The sequence below is a fragment of the Schistocerca piceifrons genome, chromosome 2, assembly GCF_021461385.2.
Source record: "Schistocerca piceifrons isolate TAMUIC-IGC-003096 chromosome 2, iqSchPice1.1, whole genome shotgun sequence".
NCBI lineage: Eukaryota > Metazoa > Arthropoda > Insecta > Orthoptera > Acrididae > Schistocerca > Schistocerca piceifrons.
In genome coordinates, this window is record NC_060139.1 from 200,305,333 (window position 1) to 200,327,922 (window position 22,590).

The 22,590-nt window shown below is 44.3% G+C and overlaps 1 pseudogene; it reads left to right on the top strand.

Moving 5' to 3' along the window:
- The first annotated feature begins 21,582 nt into the window (after positions 1-21,582).
- On the top strand, positions 21,583-21,701 carry LOC124778274 (annotated as a pseudogene).
- Positions 21,702-22,590: the final 889 nt, after the last annotated feature.

Genomic DNA, 22,590 nt, shown 5'->3' on the forward strand with positions numbered 1-22,590 from the left:
ACTTGTGTCATACGTCTGTACGCGAGATTATCACACTCCTAAACATCCCGCGGTCCACTGTTCCCGACGTGATAGTGAAGTGGAAACATGAAGGGACACGTACAGCACAAAAGCGTACAGGCCGAACACGTTGAAGAGGATCGTAGTGTGTAATTGGCAGACATCTATCCAGACCATCACACAGGAATTCCAAACTGCACCAGGATCCACTGCAAGTACTATGACAGTTAGGCGGGAGGTGAGAAAACTTGGATTTCATGGTCGAGCGGCTGCTCGTAAGCCACACATCACGCCGGTAAATGTCAAACGACGCCTCGCTTGGTGCAAGGAGCGTAAACATTGGACCATTGAACAGGGGAAAAACGTTGTGTGGAGTGATGAATCACGGTACACAATGTGGCGATCCGATGGCAGGGTGTGGGTATAGCGAATGATCGGTGAACGTCATTTGCCAGCGTGTGTAGTGCCAACAGTAAAATTCGCAGGTGGTGGTGTTATGGTGTGGTCGTGTTTTTCATGGAGGGGGCTTGCACCCCTTGTTGTTTTTCGCGGCACTATGACAGCATAGGCCTACGCTGATGTTTTAAGCATCTTCTTGCTTCCCACTGGGTGAAGAGCAATTCGGGGATGGCGATTGCATCTTTCAACACGTTGGGGCACCTGTTCATAATGCATGGCCTGTGGCGGATTGGTTACACGGCAGTAACATCCCTGTAATGGACTGGCATGCACAGACTCCTGCCCTGAATCCTATAGAACACCTTTGGAATGTCTTGGAACGCCGACGTTGTGCCAGGCCTCACTGACCGACATCGATACCTCTCCTCAGTGCAGCACTCCACGAACAATGTGGACTACCATTCCCCAAGAAACCTTCCAGCACCTCACTGAACGTATGCCTGCGAGAGTGGAAGCTGTCATCAAGTCTAAGGGTGGGTCAACACCATATTGAATTCCAGCATTACCGATGGAGGGCGCCACGAACTTGTAAGTCATTTTCAGCCAGATGTCTGGATACTTTTGATCACATAGTGTGCATATGAAGCACAGCTGTCAAATTTCGTGAGAGTAAGGCGCCGTTGTGCTCGAAGAAAGAATAAAAAACGTTGCCCATCTGGACGGGTGAACCTAGCACCAGGTTAACTCTGCTGTAAAATTCTTTTATTCTTTGGGGTCATAAATAAATCACTGTAGGTACTCGCAAAGAAAGTTTTAGTACTTCCACGATCTAAAGTGATAGAGCAATGAAGCCTTGGCTATACAGTTTGACAAGACACTGTGTTGCTACATACATATTCAGAAAAAAATAGAACACCTTAAACGACTAGAGATCCATATTTACAGGACGTGTATATTAGTATGTCCTGCAGAAATGATTAGCATTTCAGTCACCTTGGTTCGGCATGTGTCCTGTTGCCTAGTAGACACATGGTCCACCATGGACCCTGATAACTTGCTCCATGCGTGATGGCATTGACTCGTCCTTTTTTTTTTTTTTTGCGCAAATTGTGTCCTGTGGTACACTCATCCATGCTGCATTCACCTGGTTGCAAAGTTCATCTGTAGTGGTTGAGATTCAGTCCAGTGATGCACCCGTCGTTTCACCGTATCCCACAAATTTTCGACTGGCGACAGGACTGGTGACTGGTGAGCTGGCGGGCCAGGAAAAAAGGCTGACTTTTGTGACACCATGAAGTCACGTGTTCATGCAGCAACATACGATCGTGCCCTGCCGTGCTGAAAAATGACGTCTGGGGTGTTGTGCAGTAAGGGTATCACTACGAGTCACAGGATGTCATTCACGTAGGTCACATTAGTGACAGTGCCCTGGACAGACACCAACTGTGGTTTGTGGTTGTACCCAACAGCACCCCGCACCATAAGGCCTCGAGGTGACGCTGTATGTCTTGTGCTGTCAATGGGATGCCGCTCCCCTTGTCTGTGGCGAACCAAAATGCGACCATCATTTTCAGACAAACAGAACCTGGATTCGTCTGAAAACTCTACCCGATGCCATTCCTGTCCCAAGTGACGTCAGGCCAAACACCATTGCCGTCCAGCATGTTTCCACATATTCGCCAAAGGTAGGAGGAGAAGTGGACGACGCGCACGTAACCATTTGTCTTAATAAACGTCGACGGATTGTCAACAATGATAGTGTACGATGTGTTCCACTGTTCCACTATAGCCGAGGATGACACAGATCTGTCCCACAGTGCCATTCGGATGAGGTGTCTATCTTCTCAGAGCGTGGTCTGGATGGTGCGACCTGACCTATCTCGTCGTGTTCTACGGCCTTCCGTGAACCTTTCTGCACACACCCGCTCCTCTGCCGAAACATTCCATACCAGCCGAAGCAGCAATTTCCCGGACGGATGCACCACATCGCGGGATTAGCCGAGCGGTCTTAGGCGCTGCAGTCAAGGACTGTGCAGCGGGTCCCGGTGGAGTTTCGTGTCCTCCCTCGGGCGTGGGTGTGTGCTTTTAGGATAATTTAGGTTAAGTAGAGTGTAAGCTTAGGGACTGATGACCTTAGCAGTTAAGTCCCATAAGATTTCACTCACATTTGAACATTTGATACGCCCTCTTCCAAACTCACTGATTCGACGGTACGGTTCGCATATATGTCTTCGAGGCATCCTGCACCTCTGCTCAAGTTACACTGAATCATTGCCTTCGGTTTACAGCGACAACGAGAGGCGCAGGCACATTTTACCGGTGGATGGTATTGCGCCGTGATATCGATGTTGACCTTCAACCCGTGGGCCGATATGATTCAAATGCTAGTCATTTCTGCGGAACATACTAATGTACATTACATGTGAATATGAATGTTGTATCTCTAGTCGTTCAAGGTGTTCTATTTTTTCTAAACACGAGTGTATTTGTGATCTAACGATGAATATATTCAGAAAGGTGTTGGGTAAACTTTAACTCTGGCGCAGGATTATAATTGCGCTTTGTTTTCGAAAGAAACATCGTATTTTACAAGGTTATTTCTTTTAAATACAGCCTTGGTATACGTTTACTATGAAAGTTCTCATTTACCCGTCACAAATGTTCAGTGTGTCCTACAACAAACGCACGACGAACATACACTATCTAATCAAAAGTACCCGGACACCCGTATGTAATGAGGAATCGACCACTAGACGTCACGAGTGTAAAAGGTGACATGGTATTGTATTGTCAGTGGAGAAGCAGTAAGACCTGCACCACGTAGACCTCACGTACTGACGGCAGAGACCACCAACCGTTGTGAAGGTGGTTGTAAAGAGATCGCGTGAAATCAGCGGAAGGAATCACTCACGGGTTGAAATGTGATAACAGCAGTGCAGCTAGCACAATGAATGTGCGTAGAGGAGTTAAAAAGAATGGGGTACAATGGTCGAGCGGCTCGTCGTAACTTACACATTTCTGAGTGACGCTTGAGGTGGTGTAAAGATCGACGTCAGTGGACAGCTGATGGCTGGAAGCGAGTGGTCTGAGTGATGAATTACGCTATTCCATACGGAAATCCGATTTAAAGCTTTGAGTATGACGACTGTCCTGTGCCGAGCCCCGACTTGAACCCAATGAAACACCTTTGCGACGAGCTTGACTTCGCTTCAAAACCCAACGTCCAATATTACTCTCTCTGATTCGGCTACTGTGGAAGAATGAGCTGCCATTCCTCCACAGACATTCGGACACCTCGTCGCATGTGTCTCTAGCAGAGATCAAGCCGTCATGAGGGCGAAGGTTGTACACACAGGTTATTAAAGCCCACTAATAACTGTCCGGATATACAGCCGACAGTCAAACTTGTTCTGCATGTTTGCGATAACGCTTTCACTACTTTTGCTGTTCGACATCGCGTTTAACCCAAAATGAGTTGTTGATGGTAGGGTAGTCAGTCTTCCGCTCCTTTCCCCGCCTCCCCCTACCCAGTTCAGTCGTCCAATGTCAGTCTTCCAGTGGTCCAATGTGAGGTCAGTACGCAACTTACGCTGTAGGAAGTGCAGTATACTGTCAGAAATCACATAACTACACACATCAAAAAAAGTTTTACATCACCCTGGTCCCTTTGACTGTTCAGAGATGTCACTAAACCCGCCCAAAGATGTAAACAACCACGCGTGAGCAGCGCCTATTAGACGGAGTGTGTCTGACAGCCGATCAGTACCAGTCATTCCACCGGCAAGGAGGTACACGGCTCGTGTTGTCTGTAGTTCAACCATGCCTAGACGATCAGTACCGCGGTTCGATGGCGTCCGCATTGTTACTTTGTGCCAGGAAGAGCTCTCAACAAGGGAAGTGTCCAGGCGTCTCAGAGTGAACCAAAGCGACGTTGTTCGGACATGGAGGAGATACAAAGAGACAGGAACTGTCGATGACATGCCTCGCTCAGGCCGCCCAATGGCTACTACTGCAGTGGATGACTGCTACCTACGGATTATGGCTCGGAGGAACCCTGACAGCAACGCCACCATGTTGAATAATGCTTTTCGTGCAGCCACAGGAAGTCGTGTTACGACTCAAACTGTGCACAATAGGGTGTCTGATGCGCAACTTCACTCCCGTCGTCTATGGCGAGGTCCATCTTTGCAGCCACGACACCTTGCAACGCGTTACAGATGGGCCCAACAACGTGCCGAATGGACCGCTCAGGATTGCCATCACGTTCTCTTCACCAATGAGTGTCGCATATGCCTTCAACCAGACAATCGTCGGAGATGTGTTTGGCGGCAACCCGGTCACGCTGAACGCCTTAGACACACTGTCCAACGAGAGCAGTAAGGTGGAGGTTCCCTGCTGTTTTGGGGTGGCATTACGTGGGGCTGACGTACACCGCTGTTGGTCTTGGAAGGCGCCGTAACGGCTGTACGATACGTGAATGCTATCTTCCGACCGATAGTGGAACCATATTCGCAGCATATTGACGAGGCATTCGTCTTTATGGATGACAGTTCGCGCCCCCTTCGTGCACATCTTGTGAATGACTTCCTTCAGGATAACGACATCGTTGGCCAGCATGTTCTCCAGACAAGAGCCCTATAGAACATGCCTGGGATAGATTGAAAAGAGCTGTTTATGGACGACGTGACTCACCAACCACTTGAGGGATCTACGCCGAATCGCCGTTGAAGAATGCGGCAATCTGGACCAACAGTGCGTTGATAAACTTGCAGGTAGTATGCCACGACGAATACAGGCATGCTTCAGTGCAAGAGGACATGCTACTGGGTATTAGAGGTACCGGTGTGTACAGCAATCTGGACCACCATCTCTGAAGGCCTCGCTGTATGGTGGTACAATATGCAATTTGTGGTTTTCATGAGCAAATAAAAAGGGCGGAAACGATATTTATGTTGATGTATATTCCAATTTTCTGCACAGGTTCCGGAACTGTCCGCAGCTCGTGGTCGTGCGGTAGCGTTCTCGCTTCCCACGCCCGGGTTCCCTGGTTCGATTCCCGGCGGGGATTTTCTCTGCCTCGTGATGACTGTGCGTTGTGTGATGTCCTTAGGTTAGTTAGATTTAAGTAGTTCTAAGTTCTAGGGGACTGATGACCATAGATGTTAAGTCCCATAGTGCTCAGCGCCATTTGAACCATTTTGTTTGTTTCGGAACTCTCGGAACCGAGGTGTTGCAAAACTTTTTTTGGTGTGTGTTGATTGCACCTACTGACGGGGAACGCATAACGCCTTTTGTTGCTGTTTTATCGCAATCTTCATTCGACGCGCATTGCGTAATGAATAAGCGAGGTCTCTACCAGCAGCAACATCATAACAGTTTATACGTGACGTTAAGGTAAACTTTTTTTGTGGCGCTTAAGTTAAAATCCACCCGGTTTCTATCTTTATTCATGTAGAGATACTATCGAGACGCAGAGGAATTAAAGACATTAGCTACCAGTGAGCTCTGATTTACATCAATGGGGCAGGTTGAAAAGTTGTGGCGGACTAGGATTCGAGCCCAGGTCTCCTGGTTGCTAAGCAAATGCGCTGACCACTGCGCCCTCCGGACACAGTGGTCGCCAAAACCACGCGGACTACCCTAGCACGCCTCCCGTCAGCCCCTAATTCTCATCTTATACCACACACTACCGACGTAGTGCCCCTGCCTCACTACTCATGGCATCTCGCCGATTCCCGTAAGAGTTTGTGCTTGTTGTGCATTCCCTTTCTGCAAAGTGGGGGGCGTCAGAGTTTTGTTGTGGTGCTCAAGTCGTACCCCTTAAGAGTAGATTACTGTATTTCGTAGAGTAATATAAAATAGCACAGTTTATTTTGCGTGCACTGAATCTTTAGTTTTAAGCTGTCAAACAGCTTCCATACAAATAAAAAAATCTTTTCTTAAAATGAATTTTCAACCTGCTTCAAATATTTACCTTTCGTACGATTAAGGCATCTGGTTACCCAATACGTACCCCATATAGCGTAAGTCGTACTTGGGATAAGAAGTCAGCAAGGAAATAATAAACCAATGGAGTAATGTAAGAAAACTTCACAGTACCTAATTGCGGTCTATAAACGTAACTTTAATTCCATATTTACACATAATGAAATTACGCTTAGTAGACAAAATACAAATTCTTAACAAATTAAACTGGTTCAATTGGCATGTCGAAATTCTGTTGGTTTTAACATAGATATCACAGAAATTTTACCGAGAAGGACTTGCAAAGAGAGTTCCTGATGAAGTTTGTAACTTTTCGTTGGAGTACATTCACAAAATAATAAAGAGAAACATGTCTAGCATCTAATGTTGTTGATACATATCCTGGACAAGATATAAATCATGCACTGGTTCGCTTTCTGCTTGATACGTCTGATAACGATGTATCGAAAAGTATAGTCAAAAACGTGCACATTATATTCCTGCATGAAACACTCTTCAAGTGGCCCCCAACACACTCAAAAGAAAAGGACAATAAATGAGAAGAAAAACTATCCTTAATTACTCTGTTTTCTGGACGAGCGGTTCTAGGCGCTTCAGTTTGGAACCGCGCGACCGCTACGGCCGCAGGTTAGAATCCTGCCTCGTGCATGGCTGTGTGTGATGTCCTTGGGTTAGTTAGGTTTAAGTAGTTCTCAGTTCTGTGGGAATGATAACCTCAGATGTTAAGTCCCATAGTGTTCAGAGCCATTTGAATCATTTGAACTCTGTTTTCCAGAAGGTTCTCATTACTTTTACTCACTTCGCAGTTCTATCATTTGAAATAATATTACGAAAGTTTTTTCTGTCAGTTTATTGTTTAGTTCATTACAATTTTTAAAATTGCTGTGGTTGTAAAAATCATACTTTCCGAGAAGGAAATATGTACAATTCACATATTGAACAATATTTGCCTGATACGTCACACGTCCGAGTAGTTTTCCTTTCAGTAGTGACAAACATGATTTCACAGCTGCAGGAAAGTTTTATGATCAAATTTTGTGTTTCAGTCTATCTACGAAGTTTTTCGTGTCTACTGAAAATTTTCACTTTTGTTAAATACATCTTTTCTGTATCTTGTAGTTCAGCTGACTTTATCATAAGTTCTGAACTGTCATTTCTACAGTACAGTCAAGTATTAACGTTTGTTCACTGAGTTGAACGCGGTGACATGGTAATTCTGAACTCTGGAGTGCGTATAACAACATCTGTCTGATTTCTTGGTATCAGGCTTTTTTTTCAGACTGGTGCCATTGTAAAACGTAGAATTTGCTCTTCTGCAGCTGTGTTGTCCCGAAAGGTGACGGACAATACCTACCCACAGCGCATCTCCAGTAAAGGAACGGTTCGATAAAGACAGCACGGACGTTTCGAGTATTTTCCAGTTCACTAGAACTCATTACTATTTAGTAGTCGTATGATTTCACCGGCGCATCTGGTCACTTCGATACGTAAACAGGCGACGTCACAGCATCTGAATCACGCATAGTTTACATTCTACACACACGGCTTCTCGCTGCATAAAGTCCTGATGTAAAGAACATCGCCGTTTGGCGAATATGAACGAAGTGCTTCGAATTCACGTAGTTTCCGATGTCACCGACATTCGCTTCACTGCCGTTTTTGTGCGTCAGTAAAACGTGCATACAACTTGTTGCATCTATCGCCATACGGAATTAGTTGTCTAGGTATGTAATTATATTGATATATTTTAAGTCTGATGTACAGGACGACACCGACAAAATTTTGGCAGTATTTAATGGTTATTATGTGAACATTTCGTACAAGGGACCCGTGGACTCGATGCACGGTTACTGCATTTCCAGTAACTTCTCACCCCTATTTATGTTTCTGTTACGGTCTTCAGTCCGACGATTGGTTTCATGCAGCTCTCTTTGCTACTCTGTCTGTGCAAATCTCTTCATGTCTACGTGGCTATGGTAACCTACATCCATTTGAACCTGTTATCGGTTTTCAATCCTTGGTCACTTTCTGCATCCTACCCTCCTCCACACACCCCCACCACACCACATTACAACACACACACACACCACACACACATACACACACACACACACACACACACACACACACACGTACTTCCCTATTATACGATGTTACCAGTTCCTTAATGTAGTTCCCCAAGATACCTTGCTTTAATGCATCTGCATTCCGTTACATCTATACTGCACTGAAAATAACTGTACAACTGTCTAGATGTAGGCAGTATGTGAAGAGTGACTACTTTTGGCACACAATTGTTCCATTCTCTCACGCTAGTTGGACTACAGTAAATGTCCACTTTACTCTTCGCACAGAAGCTTACATTGTGAAAATGTGCTGCTCTTTTTTTTTTTTTTTAACTCTGAAAATTTTACAGTGATGTTCAGGCTCACCCCGTATATGAAACATCGCACTGCCTAATCATACAATATTAAATGAATCGAATATATTATGATAAGCTTCATGACGACAGTATATCATGACAAGGTACAGAGAAACATCCTCTGCTGAGTGATATTGTAAACAGTTCTAAATACACACCTTCATAATTCTTTCCTCCTGTCTAAGTTATTTAAAGTTTAACCTAAAAACCATAATATTTCTGAGATGACTTCTCAACGGGCATTATTAAGTCTACTGCAGCACTTGTAAGATGGTAAGATTTTGCCACCATACATATAATACTCTTGCAGATTTATATTTACATTAGATATTTACGAAACAAAATCAGATTACAGAATGAGTTTTTCATTCTGCAGCGGAGTGTGCGCTAATATGAAACTTCCTGGCAGATTAAAACTGCGTGCCCTGACCGAGAGTCGAACTGGGGACCTTTGCCTTTCGCGAGCAAGAGTGATCACTTGCCCGCGAAAGGCAAAAGTCCCGAGTTCGAGTCTCGGTCAGGGCACACAGTTTTAATCTTCCAGTAAGTTTCACATCAGCGCACACTCCGCTGCAGAGTAATAATCTTATTCTGGGAACATCCCCCAGACCGTGGCTAAGCCATGTCTGTGCAATATTCTTTCTTCTGGGAGTGCTGGTTCTGCAAGGTTCGCAGAGGAGCTTCTGTGAAGTTTGGAAGGTACGAGACGAGGTACTGGCAGAATTGAAGCTGTCAGGACGGATCGTGAGTCGTGCTTGGGTAGCTCAAACGGTAGAGCACTTGCCCAAGAAAGGCAAAGGTCCCGATTTCGAGTCTCGGACCGGCACGCAGTTTTAATCGGCCAGGAAATTTCAAAAGAAGATTAATCATTCATTGGTTGTTACTGGCTTGCACTAAGTACTAACAATTTCTGTGATACTGTATTTCTTGGAGTTAATTAGGGTTCCTTAGAAGCCACTGTTGGCTAAGGAGGGGCTGGGAAGCATATTACCGTATTCTGCAAGGATACACATTTATCGCCCTGAAACAGAGCCGAACGTTGCGATGGTGGTGCTGGTATATGACGCTAGAGGTCGCAGATCCCCCACAGTATGCACAGAGCGAGCGGGAGATCCTCTCTGGCGTCACGAAAAAATTTCGGAATGGAGTGCCTGGAGAAAGAGCATCGGGGTTTGAAGAATGCAAAAGTACATGCCATTATCATCCCAGCATGTCTGGATATGCTGTTTCGATCCACTTACTGATTTAACGTCAGATCAGAACTTCCTAGGATTTTCTGTCAAGTCGGTACGTAGAATTCTACTTTCGAATTCACTGAACGCTTCACGCATAGCCCTCCTTACGCTAACTTTGACATCGTTTAGCTTCTGTCTGAGAGGTTTTGGATGCGTTCGAATTTGCAGTGAAGCTCTCTTTGCTTTCGCAGTAGTTTCCTAACCTTGTTGTTGAACCACGGTGGGTTTTTCCCGTCCCTCACAGTTTTACTCGGCACTTACCTGTCTAAAACGCACTCGCGGCTTAGTGGGCGGCTGATGACGCAGTCACGTGACGGGCACGCACCACGAGTAGTCTACACTGACCAGGAAGTCATCCGTGCAGAACGGGCCCTACACGGGCAAATAATTAATTGGAGGCCGCAGCCATGTGGATGGGCAATCGGACTTTCACTCCAGCTGCTGCCGGAGTTGGAGAGGTACGCTTGCAGCGGACAGTTGCGCTAGTGCGAGCTTAGGTCACGGAGGCGGTCGGCCCAGATCAGGTTGGAGCGTCAGCGACAGGCCTCCCGTTAGGCAGCGAGCGATTAGGGCGAACGCGCCGGCGGCGGATCACCGCTCGGCTGCTCAGCGAACACTGGTGCTGAGCGCTGAGTGGGTTCGCCGACCAGCCGTGGTTCCGGGGGCTGCGGAAGGCTGCCTGTGCAGCGCGCACTGGCTGTGTGCCGCACCGCTCAGTGATTCCGCTGGCAGGTCTATAACAGGTTTGTGGAACACTTTATGTGCTCGCGTATATGTGGTAGAGACATGCAATCATTGTACAAAACTGCAGCAACCTTGTGATATGTTGTTGCTGTGGTCTTCAGTCCTGAGACTGGTTTGATGCAGCTCTCCACGCTACTCTATCCTGTGCAAGCTTCTTCATCTCCCAGTACCTACTGCAACCTACATCCTTCTGAATCTGCTTAGTGTATTCATCTCTTGGTCTCCCTCTACGATTTTTACCCTCCACGCTGCCCTCCAATACTAAATTCTTCTTCTTGTCCAAACTATTTATCGTCCATGTTTCACTTCCATACATGGCTACACTCCATACAAATACTTTCAGAAACGACTTCCTGACACTTAAATCTATACTCTATGTTAACAAATTTCTCTTCTTCAGAAACGCTTTCCTTGCCATTTCCAGTCTACATTTTATATCCTCTCTACTTCGACCATCCTAGTGAAATACAGTAAAACCCCTCTAATCCGACCTTGGATGATTCGACCTTGGATGATCCGTCTTTGCCAAATATTTGATCAAAGATGTGATCAAATATTCCGTCAAATATATTTGACAAAGATCTTTGACGTAGCGCTAGAAGGGGTATTACCCTGTCATCATATTTTTCGTCAAAGTTCGAGATGGTTGACAACAACTTGGTATTAAACGCAGCAGTTGCATGTACCACAATTGCACTGTGTGCACGTTCGGAAGAGAAAGGGGCGGGGGGGGGGGGAGGAAACATACCTGATTGAAGCCGTGGGTTTTACGACGACACGATAAAAGCATTCAACAAAACTTTTTATGGGAGCTTATAGAGGAGGACATCAAGTCATACATCAACTACTTAAAAATGGATGAGCATACATTTCTGCATGTGTTCAGTGAAGTGTATCCTCATATAACAAAGCACAATATTCCCTTAAGTACTGTTACATCTGCAGAAGACAGGCTCACTGTAACACTCTGATTCCTTGCTACAGGAGAGGGTTAGGCTAGGTTAGGTTCGATCAGGTCTCCAATCTTCGTAATTTATTTTTGTATTCAGCGTGCCTCACGTTATAAAGCGCCTCATCAGCTTCATGAATCTCCATTAATTTTGTAGTTGTCGGCACACACCAATTGTATTTACCGGCAATGTTTATAAAAGCACTACAGACGACAGAATGCAGCGACGCTCCATGTGGTAACATGTCACATTGCAGTGAACAGAAGACAAGCGACTTCTTTGATCAAATCTACAGTGAGGCCCTAGATTTGATCAAATATTGGACGACATTTGACAAAGTTCCCTATTACACCATCAAATATCTTCGACAAAGATACTGGACAAAGATATTTGACAAAGAAATTTGATAGTGTAATACGGGCCTTAGTTCCACCATGCTCAGGCTCGCGAGCCTATGCCGACTTGTCACTGACTGGACGCCTGTCGGGCCATTGTAGCGGTGTCTATCAAAAGGCTCAAATGGCTCTGAGCACTATGGGACTTAACATCTCAGGTCATCAGTCCCCTAGAACTTAGAACTACTTAAACCTAACTGACCTAAGGACATCACACACATCCATGCCCGAGGCAGGATTCGAACCTGCGACCGTAGCGGTCACGCGGTTCGAGACTGAAGCGCCTAGAACCGCACGACCACACCGGCCGGCGCGGTGTCTATCACTGTGCATATTGTTATACTGTAAGTTATTGTGCAGTTTTATCCTTTGTTGAGATTAGAAAACGTCTTTGTTTGCTTTATTCCGTGTTCTCTACAGTACTTATTACTGTAGATTCATTGTGTGTACAGTTGTCTATTTTTCAACATGTCTGGATTCAAACGTAAACACGTAACTCTATCACTAAATGAAAAAATTAGCAGTGCTACAAAGACTGGACGAAGGAGAATCGCTCCAAAAAATTGCCAAGGAACCGAATGTAGGTGTTATGACAATTAAGGATTGGAGAAAGAATCGGAAAGACATTGAATCCTATACAGTTACGATTAATGGTGAAAACACTGAAGAATCGCAAAACATTAAAAAAGCCTAAACTTGAACTGCTTGATAACGCATTGTGGATGTGGTTTTGTCAAGAAAGAAGGAAAGGAACTCCAATAACCGGGCCAATTCTCAAAGAAAAAGCGATAGTTTTGCACAAAAACTGGAAGCCAAAGTAAATTTGCTGCCAGTGAAGGCTGGATTGATCGCTGTAAAACTCGTCATGGTGTCCGATTTATTTCTGTTTCCGGTGAAAAACTATCTTCCGATGCCGCAGCTGCTAAGGAGTTTCCTGTTAAGTTTCAAAAAATTGTAGAAGAAAATGAACTGTTACTCTGCCAAGTATATAACATCGACGAGACAGGGCTGAAATTTAAAATGTTGCCAACAAAAACGCTCGCAGCTTCAAATGAATCCGTGGTAGGAAAGAAACTTATAAAAGATAGAATAACAGTCATTTCTTTTAGCAACGCAGATGGTACCCACAAGCTCACCTTGTTCGTCATTGGCAAATCTAAGAAGCCAAGGGCGTTCAAAAATATAAACTTATCTTCCTTGTCGGTTTATTACCGCAATCAAAAATCTGCTTGGATGGACTGCAACCTTTTTAAATTCTAGTTTTTGGACTAATTTGTGCCATCGGTCGAAAAAGACTTGAAGCAAAAAAATCTGCCTTTTCGTGCTCTACTCCTCCATCTGAGGAAGATTTGGTGAAAGGGGACATAAAAGCTCTTTTTCTGCCACCTAATGTGACCTCACTCATCCAACCAATGGATCAGAGCGTTATCGAATGGTTAAAAAGGCGATATCGCAGAAAGTATATCAGCTCAATCTTGGAAAAATCTGAAGGAGGTCATAACTTATTTGAAGCAATGAAATCCCTGAACATCAAAGATGCTATCTACACAATCGCTGCAGCACGGGATGAACTGATACATGAGACACTGCGGAAATCGTGGCGTAAGCTTTAGCCACAAGTTATGACTGAAAACCTAAGGTGAGCAAAACAACGACGCATTGTAAATCGTTAAAGATCTACAAACTCTGGAGCCGAACGTCCATGCCAATGAAGTTGAAGAGTGGATCAACGAATGTGACAAAGACTGCGACACTTTTGAAGAGCTCAATGACGACCAGATTGTTACCGCTGATAGCCAGTATACTGTGAATGAGGACTCGGAGGGCGAAGACGAACCCCCCCCCCCCCCCCCCCCCCCGCGGATTTCACACAACGATGCAAAAAACGATTTTGACATCGCCCTTCAATACATCGAGAAAAATCCAACTTCAACTCCAATGGACGTTTTGTGGACAAAAAAATGGAGGGACACTGCAGCTAAATCTAGAATAACATCTGCTAAGTAAAAATGTATCACTGACTTTTTTGCAAGTAATTTGTTTTCGTTTTTACTGTAAAAACAATGCATACAGTATGATCATTTCTTAGTTTATACATACAGTAGCTTATTTCTTTGTAATTTTTTATATATACTGTGCTTTAAACATTTTTTAGTTTGCAGTATATATCGTTTATACGTTATTAAGTACAGTACAGTACTGTACTGTGTTTGCCGTTTTTCCTTTTAAAGCTAATACATATTATAGTGTGTGTAAACGTTTTTTAGTTAATATATTGTTTAACACTGTGTAAAAACATCTTTTTATATTACTGTAAACGTCTTTTAGTTTTTAAATCGTTTAATTTTTTGTACTAAATGTCTTTTTATATTTTTTGCAATAAATATTAGATTTTTCGGAAATCCGACCTTATTTTCGTTCCGAACATGGTCCCAGTCTCGAAGGTGACGAATTAGAGAGGTTCTACTGCACCCACTTGCTTCGTGAATCAAAGATCGCTTGCAGGCATTCGATATATGCCTAGTCGACTTTTTAGGAAGCAACGCCCTTTGTTCTTCATAACCGCGCAGTAAAAGTGGGGCTGATGTAACATAACAGGTACCTTTAACTAATACATAAAACTGCTTGAAATTGTCCGTCGTTTTTCATATCGATCTACTTACTCGCCTTTCCTTAGCCAGTTTCCCTTGAGTGATTCAGATATTCGTATTTGGTTTCTCTTTGTACAAATGTGCTTTAAACTTGACGTGTGATTGTTCTGAAATATCCGCTTGCTCCGTGAATCAAAAATCGACTGCGGGCATTCCATCTACTCAATAGTCAATGATTCAGATTTGTTCTTAGTATCACAAGAACGTTACTGGGGAGGGCACTCTGTTGATAGACTTGGACGTCAGGGTGCTCATTTAACATTATGTCTCCCCACAGTATAACAGCTCCACCATCAAAGTGATCATGTTCGCCACATGACGCACATGGGGAAGGCTTAATATCACAATAACGCTACTGGTGAGGACACCATGTTTAAAGACTTGGACGTCAGTACACTCACTTTACATTATACCTCCCCACACTATGACACTTGAATCATCAAAATGATCATGTTCGACACATGACGCATTTGGGGAAGGGTTGATATCACAATAACGTTACCAGTGAGTGCGCCACGTTCAAAGACTTGGACGTCATTACGCTTATGTAACACTATGTCTCCTCACGCTGTAACACAACGTTGGACGTACTCGCATGTGGCGGGATTTGGGAACACGTAATGCACTCAGGAACGTAATCGAACATGATCGTTTTGGTCATCAGTCTCAGTTATTTTCGTCTCATTGCGTATTTCCTTCAGTTACCTTCTTTACTTCATTTTAGTAGTTCTTTGTATGTATGGTCCATGTTTTATCGAGAGCTATGGCACTTGACACTTGGTAGTGACACATCATACAAAAGTTACTTTCGTCGTTAAGTACGCACATATACGAGGGAGTGATATTTCTCCTAACGAGAGACCAGTTGATATTGTGGTAGAATGTTTCGCTTTGTTGACGGAGCGACGCCACGTCTGCTTGCACCGTCGCATCGCTGTGAATATGAAGTCCTCGAAGATCTTCTTTAAGAAGCCAATCATTTGTTGGATATGATAGTTATCTCAGAACTTCCGTAAGAACAGAAGCATAGGGCGATCACCTCATATCCCATGCCAGATGCTACAGTAATGGACGTTTTGTTTATTATATCTAAACTGCGGCAAAAAATTGCGCATGAGAAATATAAAGCTCTAAGTATGCTAAAATATAATTGCAACCATTTTAAGGATTTTTTGAAGTATCGTAATTAAGTAAAACAGGGCTGCTATACCCACAGCTCTGTTCAGGAGACGACTAAAGAATAACGTGGTGGCTTGTTCAGATCGCACTGACTGCTGTCGGTAGGAAAATCCCGATCTGTTTTCATGACTTACATTTTCCGCTCTTTCCTAAATAAATATGCATGATTACCGGAATTTTTTCCGTCAAATAGTGCTTGACATTTGCATTCATAACTTAAAAGTCTTCCTTCAGTAATGACACTCACGTCAGCTACATGTTAATTACAAGTACAAAAGGGAAAAGGCGACTGTGTGTTTTAAATTGCTTGTGCATACGGAATCTGCAATTCCTATCCATTGGTTACGTGCCACGTAACCTGATGACAATTTTATGCGTGCGTAGCACTTAGATGACGCTAATTAGATGACAACAGTAATAGACTAACAGAACAGCCATGCGTGTTGGCACTGTTATCTCTCCACGCGTGTCTGCGACATAGTACTCACAACAGAGAACAAGGAGCCAAAAAGTTTCTCCGTATCCTGGGGCATCGATACTTCACTTCTCACACTACAGTCAACCATGGTCAGTGCTGGAAAGTCAGCACTATGGCCGCTAATGAAGATCTGAATTCGTTACTACTTTACCCGAAAGAGCTTTCCAAATGATAGCCTGTGGGAAATATCGTTTCGTACTATAGTTTACAGTGAACATCTGTCATCCTTACTAAATTTCACTCTAATCAACAAAAAGAATCATCCATAACGTTCTCTAAGTTTTTTTACGTCGGCGGATGCGTCTTCTTCCTGTTCCAACCTATTCTTTTTAGAGTAACGCCAACACCATACTTTCCAGTTCTTGTCTTCCCCTAGTTTTTGCCATATGGAGACGTACATGCTCTATTATCCCAAATCTTCCATTTGGTGTTCCCCACGCATATCTACCATCTCCGATTCTTCTGAGATGTTCCTTATATTTTGTCATTGCAGTTTCCTGTAGAGCCCTATCTCAATCGTGTCTATTATTCTCCGCTTTTCCCACTTACACAATGCTGTGCTCCAGACGTACGATCGCAGAAATTTAACGCCTGTGTTTGATACTGGTATACTATGTGATGAAAGTATCCGGACACCCCCACAAACATACGTTTTACATATTAGGCGCATTATGCTGCCACCTACTGCTAGGTACTCTATATCAGCGACCTCAGTAGTCAATAGACATCGTGAGAGAAGAATGGGGAGCTCCGCGGTCAGGTCAGGTGACTGGGTGTCATTTGTGCCATACGTCTGTCTATATGCGAGATTTCCACACTCCTAACATCCCTAGGTCCTTGAATTTTGCACGCCAATGTATTCTTCGATTTAGGAAACAATCTCATTTTCCGCCTCTCGGTAGCTGTTTTTCTTTTTTTTTTTTTTTTTTTTTTTTAAATCTCAGATTGGCCTGTTTCCGTTAGTGTCGACCATCTTCAGATCAGTTACGTTAATATCGGTTAGTCTGTAACTACGAGAAATGATCCGAAGACTGACGACATTGCTCGAAACAAGTCAGATTGAAATAATGAAAACAGTGATCTAGTAATGAATGTTTGAAACATTTTCTCCACGGTCTAGCACTTGAAACAAGCATAGGTGCATCCAGCAGAGTGCCGACAGCACAGTACCACTGAAATCGTGTGATCTGAAGAAATGGCATTTCCACTCTTCAAATGTTCAGTGTGCCCTCCACTGGAAGCACGACAAGCTTCCAGACGACAGTCAAACTAGTTCCATACATTGACGATCATGTTCTTTTGCTGCGTCGCAACTGACTCAGAGTTGTAAGGTGTGGAGGGACACAGACGGAATCTCTCACAGACTCACACCAAAAGAATCACATACCGTGAGATCAATGAAAGTACCGTACTTCTTCTCCTTCTTTCATCATGATTTACGCCATAGGTCTGTTCCATCTTTTAAGTATCCAAACATCTTTTTCTAGTCCTTCCTATGTACATTGTACCTAAAGGTTTGAAATTCAAGGATTGTTTTGGTAGTGTCTGGCATTCTCTGTGGGTGTTTCACCAGCTTTGTCGATTAGACTTGATCTTCTCATTTATAGCATACATCCCCAGCTATGCTTTTACCTCTTCGTTTATTAGTCTACCTAATCACGTGTCATTTGTGTCATATGCCTGTACGCGAGATTTCCACACTCCTAAACATCCCTAGCTCCACTGTTTCCGAAGTGACAGTGAAGTGGAAACCTGAAGGAACACGTATAGCACAAAATCGTACGGGCCGATCTCGTCTGTTAACACTGACAGAGACCGCCGACAGTTGAAGAGGATTGTAATGTGTAATCTATCCAGACCATCACACAGGAATTTCAAACTGCATTAGGATCCACTGCAAGTACTATGACACTTATGCGGGAGGTGAGAAAACTTGTACTTCATGGTCGAGCGGCTGCTCACAAGCCACACAACACGCCGGTAAATGCCAAACGACGTCTCGCTTCGTGTAAGGAGCGTAAACATTGGGTGACTGAACAGTGCGAAGACGTTGTATGGAGTGACGAATCACGGTACACAATGTGGCGATCCGATGGCAGGGTGTGGGTATGGCGAATGATCGGTGAACGTCATCTGCCAGCGTGTGTAGTGCCACAGTAATATTCGGAGGTGGTGGTGTTATGGTGTGGTCGTGTTTTTCTTGGAGGGGCTTGCACCTTTGTTGTTTTGCGTGGCACTATCGCAGCATAGGCCTGCATTGATCTTTGAAGCACCTTCTTGCTTCGCATTGTTGAAGAGCAAATCGGGGATGGCGATTGTGTCTTTCAACACGATCGAGCGCTTGTTCATAATGCACGGCCTGTGGCGGAATGGTTACACTACGGTAACATTCCTGTAATGCACTGGCGTGCACACAGTCCTGACCTGAATCCTATAGAAAACTTTGGGGTGTTTTGGAACGCCGACTTCGTGCCAGGCCTCACCGCCCGACATCGATACCTTTCGTCAGTGCAGCACTCCGTGAATAATGGGCTGCTATTCCCCAAGAGACCTTGCAGCACCTGATTGAACGTATGCCTACGAGAGTGGAATTTGTCATCAAGGATAAGGGTGGGCCAACACTATATTGAATTCCAGTATTACCGATGAAGGGCGCCACGAATTTATAAGTCATTTTCAGCCAGGTGTCCGGATACTTTTGATCACTTTCTTAACCAGTAATGTCCTCTTTGCCCTTGATACTTCGCCTCTTATGCCGCCGGTGTTTCGTCCGTAACGTTTACTACGCTTCACGGACGGCAGTATCCCTTCACTTAGTCTACTACGTGGTCTCCAATTTAGATATTGATTTTTCCGCTAATCTCGATTCTGCTTCACTTCAATACCTCTTTTCCCCCTCTCAGTACAACTTCTGTACTACGTATACTGATGACTCCACTTAACAGGTCCCATAACACTTGCTCACTCTCACTGAGGATGTCAGTTAAATCTCTGATATCTTTTCACCCTGAATTTCAGTGTCACTTTTGAAACTTACTTTCATTTCCTTCACTCCTTCTGCGATGTGTGAACTGAATTGTATCCTCGACTTACGATATTATTAATCTGAGTCTTTCTTCCTTTGTTTTTCCATTATTATTGTTCCCCTCTTGGCTCTTACACGTATTGTAGTAGACCAAGGTTCCCAACCTTCCTTAGACCATTACCCTGGAGTGCAATCAGACATTAGCTAGTACCCCTGCCCCCCCCCCCCCCCCACATTATCATTTATTTCAGCACCTAACTAAACCGTAGAATGGGAGACAGTTCTCGGAACACTTTTATTTTCAAAATGATGAAAGATGAGTGATATTTTCTTTGTGTGTTCGTGTAGATGTGTGTTTACGAAGCGAGTAATGAAGCAGTTTCTGGACTACTGCAGGCACTATTTACTTGTTTCGAATATATCTCATTTTCATCATCAGCAATGCACAGGGCAAAGTACAACATATGTATGTAATGGGTGGCGTATGAGAGGAACCTTCAACCTCCACCGCATTGCTGCTACTAATTGAGGAAAGGTAATTATTCAAATGGTTCAAATGGATCTGAGCACTATGGGACTTAACTTCTGAGGTCATCAGTCCCCTAGAACTTAGAACTACTTAAACCTAACTAACCTAAGGACATCACACACATCCATGCCCGAGGCAAAGGTAGTTATTGATAACGTATATAATCAGTAATCTTACAAAACTGTGACAATAGTAATGATCTTCTGAAAATCATTTGGTTTCATGACTGAAAAAGAATCTAATCATTTAGTGTTTACTCCTCAGAAAATATTGGGTTTGGAGCCACTGTACTATTAAGCTTCAGCCAATAATTTACTCATTATTGTGGCAAGCAAAGTAACTCTCATTGAGTATTGCACTACGCTTCAAAGTGAAGCTGTTGAATAACACAATTTTTCAATGTAGTCCCCTAGTCTCTGTAAACAAGGCTCAGACTCTGCTGCCACTGTTCAGTTCCTCGACGATAGCAGTTCGCTCCTTAACCACGGAACCTTTGGAGAACCGCTGCGTGAACGTCCTCGTCGTCGGAAAATCTGCAAATCATTTCCTCGATACCGTCGCTCTCGTAGCCGATATCGCTGACGCACGCTTGCACGGTAGCGCTCTAATCGGAGGTACGCCGTTTCGAATCCTGGAAGTAGATGAAATTTTCAGTCCCACTATGTGGCCAACAAGCGGCGGAGAGGTGGTAGCTAAAACTCCCTGATGTCCAATTATTGCGCAAATGTTCTGTATTAAATTCCAGATCTCTCCTCAGTGTCTAATGAAGTGAGAGGACGTAGTGAACCGTACGTCAGTTGAGGAGGTTAAGCTCGGAAACCCCCTTGGTGCTATTCGAGAGAAGTGGGTTATGTGCCGGTACCCGATTTCACCTACTCGTTTCTCTCAGCATCATATGACACAGGCATAACACTAAACTCTAAACACGGTCACTGATACGACACACATATCCGCAAGTTAAGGCGACAGTGTGAGCGGAGGACGAACACTTCTTCGGACAAGAGGCTGAAGCCAATTGTCAGATATCCCAGCCAACAGAGTCATGCGACATTCGCAATTTTAGCTACTCGCTTGCACGGAAATTTTCGTCTATGGTCAATGTCGAATGCCTCCCTTCCCGGGGCTGCGCGGCCTCGGTAGAGTTGTTTTCACTGCGTCTGGACGCGGTACTGCATTTGGTTGGTATCCTGGCAGAATTTCACTGTGATCCTATGTGTTATTTTACACGTTTTGCTCACAGGAATCGTACTGTCCCGCGTACTTCAACTTTGGAGAGTTTTTCCAATTACTGCGACACGTCACTCGCACACTGTGACACGCCTGCTTTCCGTACCGTACAAGACATATGTGTACAGGGAATTCTCTTCTGACAACGCGCCATTCTCGTTGCGCAATGGCCTTATCGTGGGACGATATGTTTCCATACTTTCTGAAGTCACCTCCTATATTACTCATCTTTTCATGTAACATATGTACCCATTTTTCTAAGATTCCGAAGACCATGTACAACTTTACATTTTCGGACTCTTTCCTAGGTACACAAATCTTAACAAGGTGTCTTGATTTTTCTTAAGTTTTGTTTCTATTATGGCCAACGGCCGTGTCGCAGTGGCAACACCGGTTCCCGTCAGATCACCGAAGTTAAGCGCTGTCGGGCTGGGCTAGCTCTTGGATGGATGACCTTTAATGTCTGCCGAGTGTTGTTGGCAAGCGGGTCCACTCAGCCCACGTGAGACCAATTGAGGAGCTGCTTGACTGAGAAGTAGCGACACCGGTCACGAAAAGTGACAACGGCCGGGAGAGCGGTGTGCTGATCACAGGCCCTTCCGTATCCGCATCCGGTGACACCTTAGGGATAAGGAGGACACGGCGGCCGGTCTGTACCGTTAGGCCTTCAAGACCTGTTTGGACTGTGTTTGTCTGTCTGTTTGTTTACATTATAAAATGTAATGCCTCTTTGCCACCCCCCTTCCCCACCCCCTCCCACAACCCTTATCTTGAATTCTGGAGTACAGAATTCTGACGTATTTCTAGACTTGATTGTTTTACTGAGTGTTAACTAAACCGTATGTTGACCCATTCTGTGCCAACTTCAAAACTTGGTTTGGTTCTCACGCTGTCAATGATAAATTATACCTATTCATTTGATGCTCTGACTTTTTCGGCGATATCCTGCAGTCAATGCTGATGCGAACCTTTGAATAAAAGTGTCGAATCTTCTTCCTGCACTTCTCGACGCCCTTCCTAAATCACTCTTTTGCATCCAAGAGTTGAACGAAGGAAACTGGGCTTACTGAGAGCAAAGCAAAAAACATCCAATGAATTGTGAAGTAATGTTATATATATTGATCTAATGAAAAATCTTTGAATCAAACTACAGGGTACTATCTCTCTGTAAACAGTGACCCGTGTCTAGTGCATTGCTCGTTAGTCTGGGACCAATATTGCCGCGCGGGATAAGCTGAGCGGTCTCAGGCGCTGCAGTCATGGACTATGTGGCTGATCCCGACGGAGGTTCGAGACTTCCCTCGGGCATGGGTGTGTGTGTTTGTCCTTAGGATAATTTAGGTTAAGTAGTGTGTAAGCTTAGGGACTGAT